The following is a 12,818-nucleotide window of genomic DNA, read 5'->3' as shown; positions in this document are numbered from 1 at the left end:
TTACTTTGCTATCCTGACAGTTCTGTGACCCAATAGATATCTCCTGTGACCCAAGTTTGTGTTCCCGACCCATAGTTTCTGTACCACTGTTGTAGGGTTTTCTGGGGTTTGAGAGGCTGTATGTACTGCGTATGTGTGCCTGTTTTCAGGTGTGTGTGTGTGTGTGTGTGTGTGTGTGTGTGTGTGTGTGTGTGTGTGTGTGTGTGTGTGTGTGTGTGTGTGTGTGTGTGTGTGTGTGTGTGTGTGTGTGTGTGTGTGCGCGCGCGCGCGTGAGGATGTGTACACGTAAGAGATGCAGCAGTCTTCTTGGCATTTAGAATTTCCTGTCAACGCCTCAACAAACACAGCAATTGTTTATGCTCAGAAGAGGTAACAGTTTTCTGTTGTCTGATTTCTTCACATCTTTTCCGTTGAAAGAACTTTTCCAGATCAGTTTGTGTTCATCTTACACAACAGCTAAAAGATGGCAGTGCTGATCACAAAGCCGTCCGGAAAATGTCTTTTTCACCACCTCATATCTCAAGCTGTAACTGCCTTTCTTGGGTAATAGCGTGCCGTGATTGAGCAGGAAAAGAGAATGTTTTACAAAGATTTTCTTTTGAGCGTTTTCTCTGCCAAAATAATTCTAAACAGAAAAAGAAAGTCTTTACACAAGGCCGTAGTACAGTACAGATTCCTAAAAAAGTAGCAACACAAAAATCTATGCATATATCTTATATTTCATAATCAACCCTTATCATTTTATCTTTTTGACTGTCAGAGCATACAGTTCTAGTGCCAGTAGTTTGGAGATGAAACGGGCTTCCAGACTTCCAAGGAATACAAAATTACTGAAAGTTACTGAGAAAGACCTTTATTGATGCTTAATTGATTACTTTAAACCATGCCTGTTATTACATTGTAATGCATAAGATGCAGGAGGAGACATAATGAGCAGCTCGATATACTGTATCGTGTCAATTGCATATTATGGACAGCTGGATATTTTGAAGTTTAACCTCTTAAACTGGACCCTATATACTTCACTGACCGGAGTCCCCCAGTGGTCAGTGCTAGGCCCCCTTATTTTTCAAACTATGGAAACTATGGCACTCCATAGTGGGGCCATGGGAAGATGAAGGGGGGTCTCACATTGACAACTGAAAATATAAAAATGTATCCTTCCCATTAAGTCTGATTTATTTATTTTTGAAAAGCTTGGCCTGTGAATGCATTTTCTTTGTATTAAGTTTCTGGCAATAGAATACAGTTTATACAGTATGCTTCCATAAAAAAACATAGCTTTTAAACTATGACACAATATCAGCAGGAATCACAGCGTTGTCCATGCATTTTCTAATAAATATTCCCATTCAAGGCTACCAATGTATGCTTTATTATTTATTTCAACCACAATTGTACTATATAAATCAAATGTGGGGTCTTGCTCTGCTCTGCACAAAATGTCTTTGGCGACAATAGCAGATCTACAAGCTCACAAGAATAATCCCAGTATAAGGACGGTAGGGTATGTGGTTAACTGCGTTGTGAGCGCATACACTAGCAGAAGTATCAGCATAATACGTATGAGGTACAGCACATTATAAACAAATAATTTCAGTTCAAATAAAACTGCAAAACAACCAGCTGAGTGACGGGTAGACTGCAGAATTCCTGAAACACAGACATATATCACAAAGCAGTCTTCCATCAGATCCTGTGTACTGCTTTACTGTAAGTCTTTACTCTCAAGCTTGTTCCACCCCCTCTCCCACCCAGGTGTGAGTCAAACCTACAAAACACTTAAGTCTGAGCCCATATTTGCCAGGTAGAGTCATGAAATTCAATTTCCTCGGCTGCCTCCCTGCCCGCGTCTCGGGGGCTGAGAGCCAGGCTGTTTTGTGTACAGTAGAAGAAATCACGGCCACACAGAGATACCATTCCGTCCTTTACCTCCTTTGATGTCTAGAAAGCGCCCGAGGGGGAGTATATGAAGAATTTGTTGATTACAGGATCACATATTCAGTACACATGTTGCCGCTGGATGCAGTGAGGTGTATGTGTGTCTAGCTTTGGTTGGGGGTCGAGTGTGACTGTTCAACAGTTGCCAGTGGAAGCGATGACAGTGCCAAACCTCCATGCCCTCGTCGCCAAGCCTGAGGTTTCTCATAGTGATTATCAATGGCAGATGTGAATCAAAACGTTTTTTTCCTAATTAACTTCGCTAAATATATAGACATAATAAGTGGCATTTGGCAGATGGTTTCATCCAGACTGCCTTACAGTGCTACAGCATGAGTGTACATTTTAGTATGGGTGGCCCCAGTGGAAACGTGTTAATGCCATGTTCTACACAGCTATACACCCAACATTTACATTCAAGTCTGTTCCCATACAGAAAGTAAGTTGTATCATTATGTATGACCAGAATTGTAACCACCCTCATGGGCAGTATCCACAATGTTATCAGAGAGAGACGATATTTGATTACAATAAAATTCAGCTATTAAAGCTATGATTGCCATGATGATCCCTTTTTATTTTCCTTTTTTTTTTTTTACAAAATGTTCAAATTTGGTTGGTTGAAGATATCAAACATCTTTTATAACATTGGACATGTTGACTGCATCAAAAAGTTGTTCTTTCCCTCATTTTCCTGTCTCTTTACTACCTAAATCTAAATAAAGCATAAAGCAATATAAGCAACTTTTTCATATTATATCATAGTCTTTGAAATTATCATTCTATGTCTCTAATCTAAAGTTATTGTACCGTTCAAATGGAGGAGGAAAGGTTTGGGGATTTTATTCTCTAACCACACCAGTAATTACTATCCACACAATTTACCATCAACAAGCCACGTACCATAATACTCTGGATAAGCAATCAGCAATCAAAATAAATATGTGTAACAGGAGCCATCTCAAATGTATTACCCTGTCGATTCAACTTCTTCTTTTCTTTTCTACAGCCATACATGACGTAAACAACCAACAAACATTGTGCATAAGCCAGCAGAGACCTACAGTATACAGCACAGATGCATAAAGTGCAATTAATAGTCATAACAACTATATAACAAATAATACATAATTCATTTTATTATTGACCTTTATTTATTCAGGGTAGTCCGTTGAACAAAACATAGCCCTCTACCATATTGCCGAGTTTCGTAAAAAGTGACCACGCGGTTAGGCCAGAACTGCCAAAAACGGCGGAAGAATAGTGAAAGGCAAGAGATGCAATAAGGCTTCGAGAGCCTGATAGGCCTCGAAACCTTAATAATACAGATAATATAGAGAATACACATGATGTAAAATCACAATGGATGTGCAAAGCAGGTACATTCTTTATGTAGTACCTCATTGAGAAGAACCTTAAAAGACTCTATGGAGATTAGACTATCCAGTTTCAGAGAGACCTGGAGTTTATTCCATTTATCCGGGCCATAAAATGAAAAAGCTGATTTTCCTTGTTCGCTATTCATTCGAGGAATTTTAAGGGAAATATAAGCTTGTGAGCGTGTGCGATATCCCAAAGGATTGGTATTTAAAAAAGAAGATAAATACAATGGGAGCTTGCCACACAGGGCCTTGTAAACAAATAAAACACAATGTTGTTCTCTACGAGTGGTGAGAGAAGGCCAACCTAGGTTTTCATATAGAGTACAGTGATGAGTATAAAAACCATCACCGGTGATTAAGCGTAATGCACTATGGTACACTGCATCGAGAGGTTTTAGTATGGATATTGAGGTATGCATGTACAGCACATCTCCATAGTCAAACACAGACATAACTACAGCTTGAACAATCATCCTTCTGTTAGAGAGGGAGAAGCAAGCCTTATTTCTATATAGGAAACCAATTTTTCCCTTTAGCTTTCTTATTAGCTGTTCAACATGAGTTTTATAAGTAAGCTTCACATCTAACCATATGCCGAGGTATTTGTATGATGTAACAAACTCAATTTGTTCACCTTCAAGAGTATGTATGCCTAAAGAGGCATTTGTATTTAAGGCTCGTGTAAACATTATACATTTAGTTTTTTTAGAATTTAAGACCAGCTTGAGTTCTAGAGCTAATTGGAACCTGTTAAAAGCGGACTGGAGGTTAGCTATGGCTAGGTCGGTTGAGGGGGCAATACTGTACAGAATTGTATCGTCCGCATAGTAATGGACGTCGCATTGCGAGGTGGGAATGATCATATTATTTATATAAATGGAGAATAAAAGAGGACCCAGTATGGATCCTTGGGGGACACCTTTGTCGATTACCAGGAAAGTTGAACTGGAACCATCAGCGACAACGCTCTGTGTTCTTCCTGAGAGGTAGTTTGAGAACCAGCATGTTGAGAGTGCATTTAAACCGATTTGAGAAAGTATTTGTATTAAAATTGAGTGGTCTACCGTGTCGAATGCCTTTGATAAATCAATAAACATGGCTGCACAGTGAAACAATCATAATTTCATTTCATTTAAACGGCTTATTAAAATCCTAATGTTTGCGTAACCGATATAACCATACTATACACCATAAATATTTATGTAAGCTTAAAAGGTGGATAAACTGCTTCACAGACGGTTAGGGTCAGGGTTGTGAGGGTCCATTTTGACTGTTAAACAAACACTCAGGGTTTTGTTGCATAGGGATAGTTCACCCCCAAAACTTTTCCATCGATTAGTCACCCCATGGAGACTTGAATTCATGGATATTTTTTAGTTTTTGTCGCATTCCTCAGCCAATAATTTGTTGACCATGCAGTGGTTCCGGTAGGAGACACAAAGAATCTCCTTTGTGTCTCCTACCGGAACCACTGCCTACCGGTCCGCTGGTCATCAAATGGCTTAGGAATGCGACAAAACAAATTTAAAATACATGAATTCAAGTCTCCATGGGGTGACTACGGTAATCGAAAAAAGAAAAAAAAATTGGGGGGTGAACTATCCCTTTAAGCTTCTCTGCAAGCTTGGCTATTGGGCAATACGTTTACCACACATCACCTCAGTTTCCAAAGAACAAGCTGTATCTCGAACCCACTGGCAGCAGGTGCTGGAAGTACATTTGCTCAAGTACTGTACTTAAGTACAGCTTTGACGTACTTTTACTTAGTATTACAGCATTAAAAATGTTCCAATACTTTATACATCTACGTGCATGACTAGTTTTGCTTTTGGTACTTTAAATCCATGCTTTTGTACTTTTACTCAAGTGAATTGTTGAATACAGTATTTGTACAGTATGTTTTCTACATTGTGGTATTGATACTTTAAGTAAAAGTAGCAATACCTCTCCCCCCCACTGCTGGAAGCAGGTGGCAGGGGGTTATCAGCCAAACATCTCCCCCGTGGCAGATACTGAGAAAATGACTGTTAACTAGGTTCATGCTGCATTTCCTTGGACGCCACTGTACATATATCGCTGTTGTCGGGCAGAAACCTCTTATCTCCATATTCATAACGTTTTGTGTTTTTTCCCCTGTAAATGAATACTTGATCATAGCCTACTACAGCGTCACACAAAAGCATCAAGAGTAGCAGATCTCGAGCTTGTAGATCTGCTACTTTTGATGCTTTTTAATTTGAATCCTGAAAGTGAAAAGTAACAGTTTTGGACGTATGAGGTTTCCACCCGACAGAGACGATGTGTGAGATAACAATCTCTGACTCTCACATGCCGGTGAAGCACGACTACTCATGTTCTAGTCTTTGTCTTGGTACTCCCACCCATCACCCACGTGCACAAATACAAACCCATCCTCTACAGTGCTTATGTACAGAATACCACACACACACGCACACGCACACGCACACGCACACACACACACACACACACACACACACACACACACACACACACACACACACACACACACACACACACACACACACACACACTGGCAGACACACTGAGAGTGAGTCACTGCCTGTCGACTGTGTGTATATGTGAGAAGACAGCAGTTTTCTGACCACAGTCAAAACTTGACATTTTCTCATGCCTCCATCTAATTTATCAAAGTTCAGACAAAAAAGGGCCCATGGGCTTTGCTTTTTCTGCAATCTCGTCTTGCGCTTTGATGCTCCGAGACACAAAAGGCCAAACACAAACAAACATTTGACATGGTCATTCATTCTTCGGCGTGGCCATTTGAAATGTGAAAACAAAAAAACAAAAGCTTGATTCATTTTTATTTATTTACTTTTATTTACGTTTCCTAGGAGCTTGCGTCTTGACAATTATTCTGCGCATAAATGAAAGGGAAGAACCCATCCAATTTAAAACTATAACGCCCATGGTTCTCCTTTGGCCTATCCCAGGATAGCTTCTTAGATCAGTGGTTCTCAAACTTTTTTCAAGTCAAGGACCCCCAAATTGATATGCATTTGGCTGCGGACCCCCATCTGAAAAGGTTTTGTTACAGGGACACCCAGAGGAGAAGATTTATGTAAAAAAAATAATCTTAAGTCTAAAATCCCCAAATAGCTGGTATACCTGCTATTTTTGAGTGGCCTACTTTTGCTGGGGGCCCCCTGGAACCCCTCCCCCCAAGGACCCCTGGGGGTCCCCTGACCCCACTTTGAGAACCACTGGCTTAGATGATAACTGTGCTTTTAGGGCTGGGCGATGTGGAGAAAATCAAATGACAAATTACTTCTATATTGATAATGAGACGATATGGGGACGACTATTTGTGCTTTTACTAAATAAAAAGCTGATGATGATAAACCATCATCATCCTCTGCCTTAATACCTAATTAAGTGGGTAAAAGCAAATGATATAGAAGAACTGCTAAAACAGTCAGGTATGTTCCGAAAATTACATCACTTTACTGTTACTGTATGCAGGCTTTAAAACCAGGAAAATACACTTATTCCATATCACAATATTACAATGTCCAAAATCCCAGACCATGTCTATAGCGTCATATCATGATATTGATATAATTTCGAGGCTGAGCCTATTGCAGAATTATTACAGAAACATTTAAGTTAATCCTCAGAATGTATAGCTTCCCCTGGGGATAGACACATCTTAATGTAGATGAACGGCGTTTCAACATTGTGACACTGGGTTATATTTCCATTTCATTATATTTTAGCTGGTGTCTATTTTCATAAAGGTAGGCCTGGGCAATATATTGATATTTATCGATATATCATGAGACTATATCATCTGCTTTGTTTTGGATATTGTACTATTATGATATGACACAAGTGTTGTCTTTTCCTGTTTTTTAAAGGCTTACATTGCAGTAAATAGATGTCATTTGCTGAATAGCTGACTGTTCTATTGGTGTTCTATTACTTGCTTTTACCCATTAAGTTTATTACTAAGTGGGTAGACATTACTGATGATTACTTATCATTGTGTAAATACTTTAATTCATCCCCTCAAAATCGTCAGATTATCAACATCAAGGTTTGATTTCGATTCCCTTATTGCCCAGCCATAAAGACAAGGCAGTATTTGTACTCTGTAACCGCCCTTAGTCCTGTAAATTGCGCTCAACATTCCCTCCTTCTAACCTGTACGCATATCATTTGAACAAAGTTCACCACACACCGCACATGAACTGAATTGCCCTTCATTAATGGTTTTCAGTTTGATACTCTTGGATGGATGACTCTGAGTGATTTCATTCAACCTTTCCGATCTGTCATTCCCATTGCCACACCATTTAATCACAGAAATCCTGCCAAATTTGAGGGAGTGGAAACTCCGAACCTAGGCTATAGGCTACATCTTTTAAAACACTCCTTTTTCTTCTCCTTCTCCTTCTCCTTTTTTTTTTTTTTTTTACCATACTCAGCTTTAGCGGCATGGCTCTACAGAGCTTGAAGGTAAAAATGTCTTTGGTCTCGGGCTGTTTGAATAAGGGAACATGAGCAATATGATTTATATCCCCATATTAACCCAACTTCCACTCCATGCTGGAAAAAGTGGCAGCATGCAGTGAAGTCATTGACTCCTAAGAAGATTTTAGGATGGCTGGATGGATGGATGGATGGATGGATGGATGGGATGGATAGGATGGATGGAAGGGAGGAAGGGAGGATGGGAGGATGGAGGGCTTTGGACCCTGATTGAACCACAAAATAAATAAAAAAAAGCAAAGAAAGGAAGAAAGATGACATAGTGCTTTATTTACCCATATGTTGTAAATTATGGCATGTGTTTACAATTTCTTTTATTTACTCTGTAGATGCGGGCTCCGGGTTGATTAACATTTTCTGTTATGTTTGTCGTCTTCGGGAAGGGGTCGTGATTGGCAGTTGGTGACGGCTGTTTGATGTGAGCGTAGGGTTGGCTTTGAAGCGCCGGGATGAAAGGACAGCATCCAGATATGACTTGAGGATAACCTAAAAAATGAAATTTGGCTGCGTCGGGAGGCGACCAACAGGCGACAAAGATGTTACCAGTTGTTGATGAAATGTTATTGGAGATACGATGATGCAAGCCCATAAAAGATGGAGATGGAAACTTCCCACCGCTCATCAGGAAATTGAATAGTTTAATGACATCAAGCTGCGGATATTGGTGAAGAATGGTGTAGGCATATCTGTTCTTCTCAGCCCCAGTGATCTGTTTTATAATTGAATCTATGTTTAAATCAATTTAATTGCACCTATTAAATATAGTTAATTACTCTCTCCAGTGTGGTTGGTTTCAGTTGTTCTTGATAAATCCATCAAAGAAGTAGTGGCTGTGCCCATAATAGGGGCCTAATATGGTTTGATTGATTGATGTAGTTTATTTAGAAAGACATGAGAATAGTACATGACAGTACATAACAGTACATGGAAGTACAAATTCACAATACAAGGTCTACTAAACTGGAAACCCTCATTAAGCATTACGCTTGTTTAAGATGAGGACCCCATGCACACAAATCATGATGAAATATAAGAGGCAGGCAGATATACACACTACTATACAGAATGTCATACAATCAGCTTTCAGGTTACTGGTATGACGAGAGAAAAAAAATAATATATATATATACAAAAGAGGAAAATGAAAGAGGGGGGGGGGGGGTAGGGAGGGGTAGGTTAAGACTTAGACAGGGGCCATTTTCGAATTGCAGCCTCCTGAAGGTGTATCTTTAGGGCAGTTTTGAAAGTGAGTAGGGTTTTACACTCCTTTACTCCTTTTGGTAGGGCATTCCACATTTTTGATGAATAGCATGAGAATGAGTTCATACCCTTAGTTGAGCCAAATCTGGGTTGAACATGATCAGTGGAGCTGCCTCTGGTGTTATGATCATGGACTTCATTAACATTTTTGAAGTATTTTGACAAATACAGGGGGATCCCAATGTTGTGGTGTATCTTGAAGACCAGGCCCATAGCAAGTTGCTGTACTCTGTCCTCAACCCTAAGCCATCCAATCCTAGCAAAATGAGCAGGGGTTAGATGGGTTCTGTGATTGAGGCCAAGAAGTAGCCTTACAAGTTTGTTTTGGGATGTTTGGAGCCTTGTTTTTAAGGCCTTGGAGGTGTTGTGATACCATGAAGTGCATGCATAATCATAATGACCTTGAATGAGGGCCCCTGCAAGAATCTTCAGAGTATTCTTACTGACTAGGCGATCAATCCTCCACAAATAGCGTGTTGTTCGGTTGACATTTTTGATCACTTTTTCGGCGTTTTTGTTACCGGAGAGGTTTGCCTCCAAGATGGAGCCCAGGTAGGTAATTTCATCCTTTCTTTTGATGACATTATCACCCACTTTGATCGTGAAACTCTCTGCCTTGCTAAGGTTAGGACTGGACCCAAAGAGGATGGATTCAGTTTTACCCAGGTGTAATGAAAGTTTGTTGTCAGAGAGCCAGATGCAGATCTTGTTGAGTTCGGAGCTGAGAGTTTTCTCAACCTGCAGCCTGTCCCTGTCCGAGACTAGCAGGGCCGAGTCATCTGCGAACAGGAACAGCTTGCAGTCGCAGGCCGATGACATGTCATTCACATATATCAGGAACAGTAAAGGTCCTAGTATACTTCCTTGTGGGACACCACAAGTCACAGGGAGGGGGGGGGACTGGGTGCCGTTTACTTCCACCACTTGCTCCCTCCCTTCCAGGTAGGATCTCATCCAGTTCACTGACGTATCATCAAAACCTATTGCTTTGAGCTTATTGATCATAATTGGGTGATTGACGGTGTCAAAGGCCTTTTGGAGGTCCAGCATGACCATGCCGCAATATTTGCCCTTGTCGACATCTTGTTTGATAGAGTCGTTCAAATAGAGAAGGCATGTGTCAGTGGAGTGGTTTGTTCTGAAACCAGATTGGAATTTGTAAATTATATTTTTTTCGGCAAGATACTTATCGACCTGTTCATAGACTATTTTTTCCATGACTTTCGAGATGGAGCTAAGAATAGAAATAGGGCGGTAGTTGCCAGGGTCTAATTTGTTTCCTTTTTTGTACAGAGGGGTCACCCTTGCTTTTTTGAAATCGTTAGGGACCCGTCCCTGTATGATGGAGAGGTTTATTATGTGGGTAATGATTGGAGCAATGGAGGCGGCCGAGTCTTTTAGAAATTTGGCGGGGATATTGTCGAGGCCTGTGGCTTTGTGTTGATGAAGAGCACTCAATTTTTTAAACACCTCTTCTGTTTTCACAGGGGAGAGTTTAAAATCATCTTTCCGTACACCCTGTTTTTTGTAAAATGAGTCAACATGTTCTTCACCATAGCACCCAGAGTGAGGGGGAAGTTTTTCAACCAAATCTGAGGTTATGGTCGTGGTCCATGGGCCTATAGCCTATATTTTATCCTAATGACACAGCCTATAAAACATGTTTGAGGCGGACGAAATCTGATTAGCTAATCATGATACATAGATGGAAAGAACAGGCTAAGCATTGAAGGATAATATTAAAGTATTTAGGCTTTAATACATAATTAGATGGGACCACCTGTCCATTTGCACTGGGAGATTTTGCAGGCAGACAGACAGACAGACAGACAGACAGACAGACAGACAGGCAGGCAGGCAGGCAGGCAGGCAGGCAGGCAGGCAGGCAGGCAGGCAGAAAGCTGTTGTCTCAGCAAAAAATGCAACAGTTCAGGTTTTAGAGTCTGATTTATTCGTCAAAGGCAAAAACTATTATAGCAGGCTATATGTGCACAAACACAGGTTCACAGGTGCAATAGGGTTGATTTCAGTCTCCTTTTGTAGAGAGTAATTACAACTTTATGAGGTTGCTTTTTCTTACATTAATTTAGGAGTAGGCTATGCTAGAGTGCTTATGTAGGCTATTTATTTATCATTGGAAAATACAATTTAGCTTTATAGTGCAGTAAATAAACTAAACCCAAAATCTGAGAACTCAAAGTGAAAGTATGGTCTTATGAATATGGAAACACACTGTATGTTTCTTTATTCAGTACCTTCACAGTGAAAACAGGAAGAACTATTATGACATATAGAATATAATTTGATCGTCATTGTGTGATCTGTATTCACTTTATGACATTTGTGTTTTGTTCGTTTTCAGTAGGAAAATGGTCAATAGAAATAGAAATGTTGAACAATTATTTAAAAATCATGTGGCATTTCTGTACATTTTAAATCCTAAATTAGACCATTAAATGTGTAAAGCTGTGAAGTGGGAATTAATTTTGTCAATGGGAAACTGCAAGAACCACATAAAATAAATCAATCAATTAGGCTTTAATCATTAATGTATATCCTACTATTCATCACTAGTTGTAATTAATCAAATATACTTAACAGATTTTAAAATGCTCCATTGCTCAAAATTATTAAAGCTGTATCAACTTAAAAAGAGAGAATATTTTCAAAAACATGTAGTTAGTGGTCCATAATAAAACTGCGACTGGGAGGCCGATTGTGGCTTCCAGATCCACCATCCCTAACAACACTGACACCTAGTGGCCGAAACAGCTCAAAACATCTCTCAGATTGATGCCTTTATCACAAAACGTTATCATCAGCTAGTCAACTTGGCTAAATCATTCATCATTTCTTGCAAAAAATGAAATAAATTCATGAGCAAAACTGTGCAACTAGTCTGTACCTTAAGTCTCACTGAGATGTAATTAAAAAAGTAGTTTTGACTGGGCCAATGAGGGAAGGGACAGGCAACTTCTTCACAACAAATTCAATGTATCTATATTGTAAACAAAAAACACTGTACAAATAGCATGTGATTAGCTAACAGACATTGTCCAGGACCTGCCTCATTTTGAGCTGAAAACAAGTAACATTTTGAAGCTATAGGCTATTACTTAACCAAGCCCTGCTTGGTCATACAACAAATAGTGACAATAGCTGATCTACAAGCTCACAATGCGTGGTAGCTATTTGAGCTATTTTTTAAAATTATAAATGAATGAATAATAATAATAATAATAATTATTATTATTATTATTATTAATATAATAAATGCAGATCTTATTTATTTCCCCAACATAGCTAGGGACTGCAGGGTTAATGTGGTTTAGGAGCTATTTGACAAAAGGAAAGCTTAGAAATGTTAAATAATGTGACAGAAGTAAGCTGGGAAGTGCCTCATTTTGAGTAGCTTGTTGTCAGCTGCACTTGCAAGGGAAACCATACAGTAGACCTACTTTGAGGGTTTGGCAATGTTACATCCACTGAACCACATCCCTCTATTCCTGTGAAAAACCTGCATGCACAAACATATACCTAACCATGGACATAATATCCTCATCACCTGTGAAACTGAAGTAAATCTTAATGTTACATGGGTAGGGTGGTAACAGAATGAATTGTCTTCTTGTCAAGAAACTAAACTAGAACAGTACCTGCTCTCAGTGGGACGCATATCTCCACCAGGACGTGTGGCCAGTCTAT

This window comes from Gymnoscopelus braueri (assembly GCF_963280865.1).
Source record: "Gymnoscopelus braueri genome assembly, chromosome: 8".
NCBI classification, from domain to species: domain Eukaryota; kingdom Metazoa; phylum Chordata; class Actinopteri; order Myctophiformes; family Myctophidae; genus Gymnoscopelus; species Gymnoscopelus braueri.
This window is presented reverse-complemented; position numbering follows the sequence as displayed.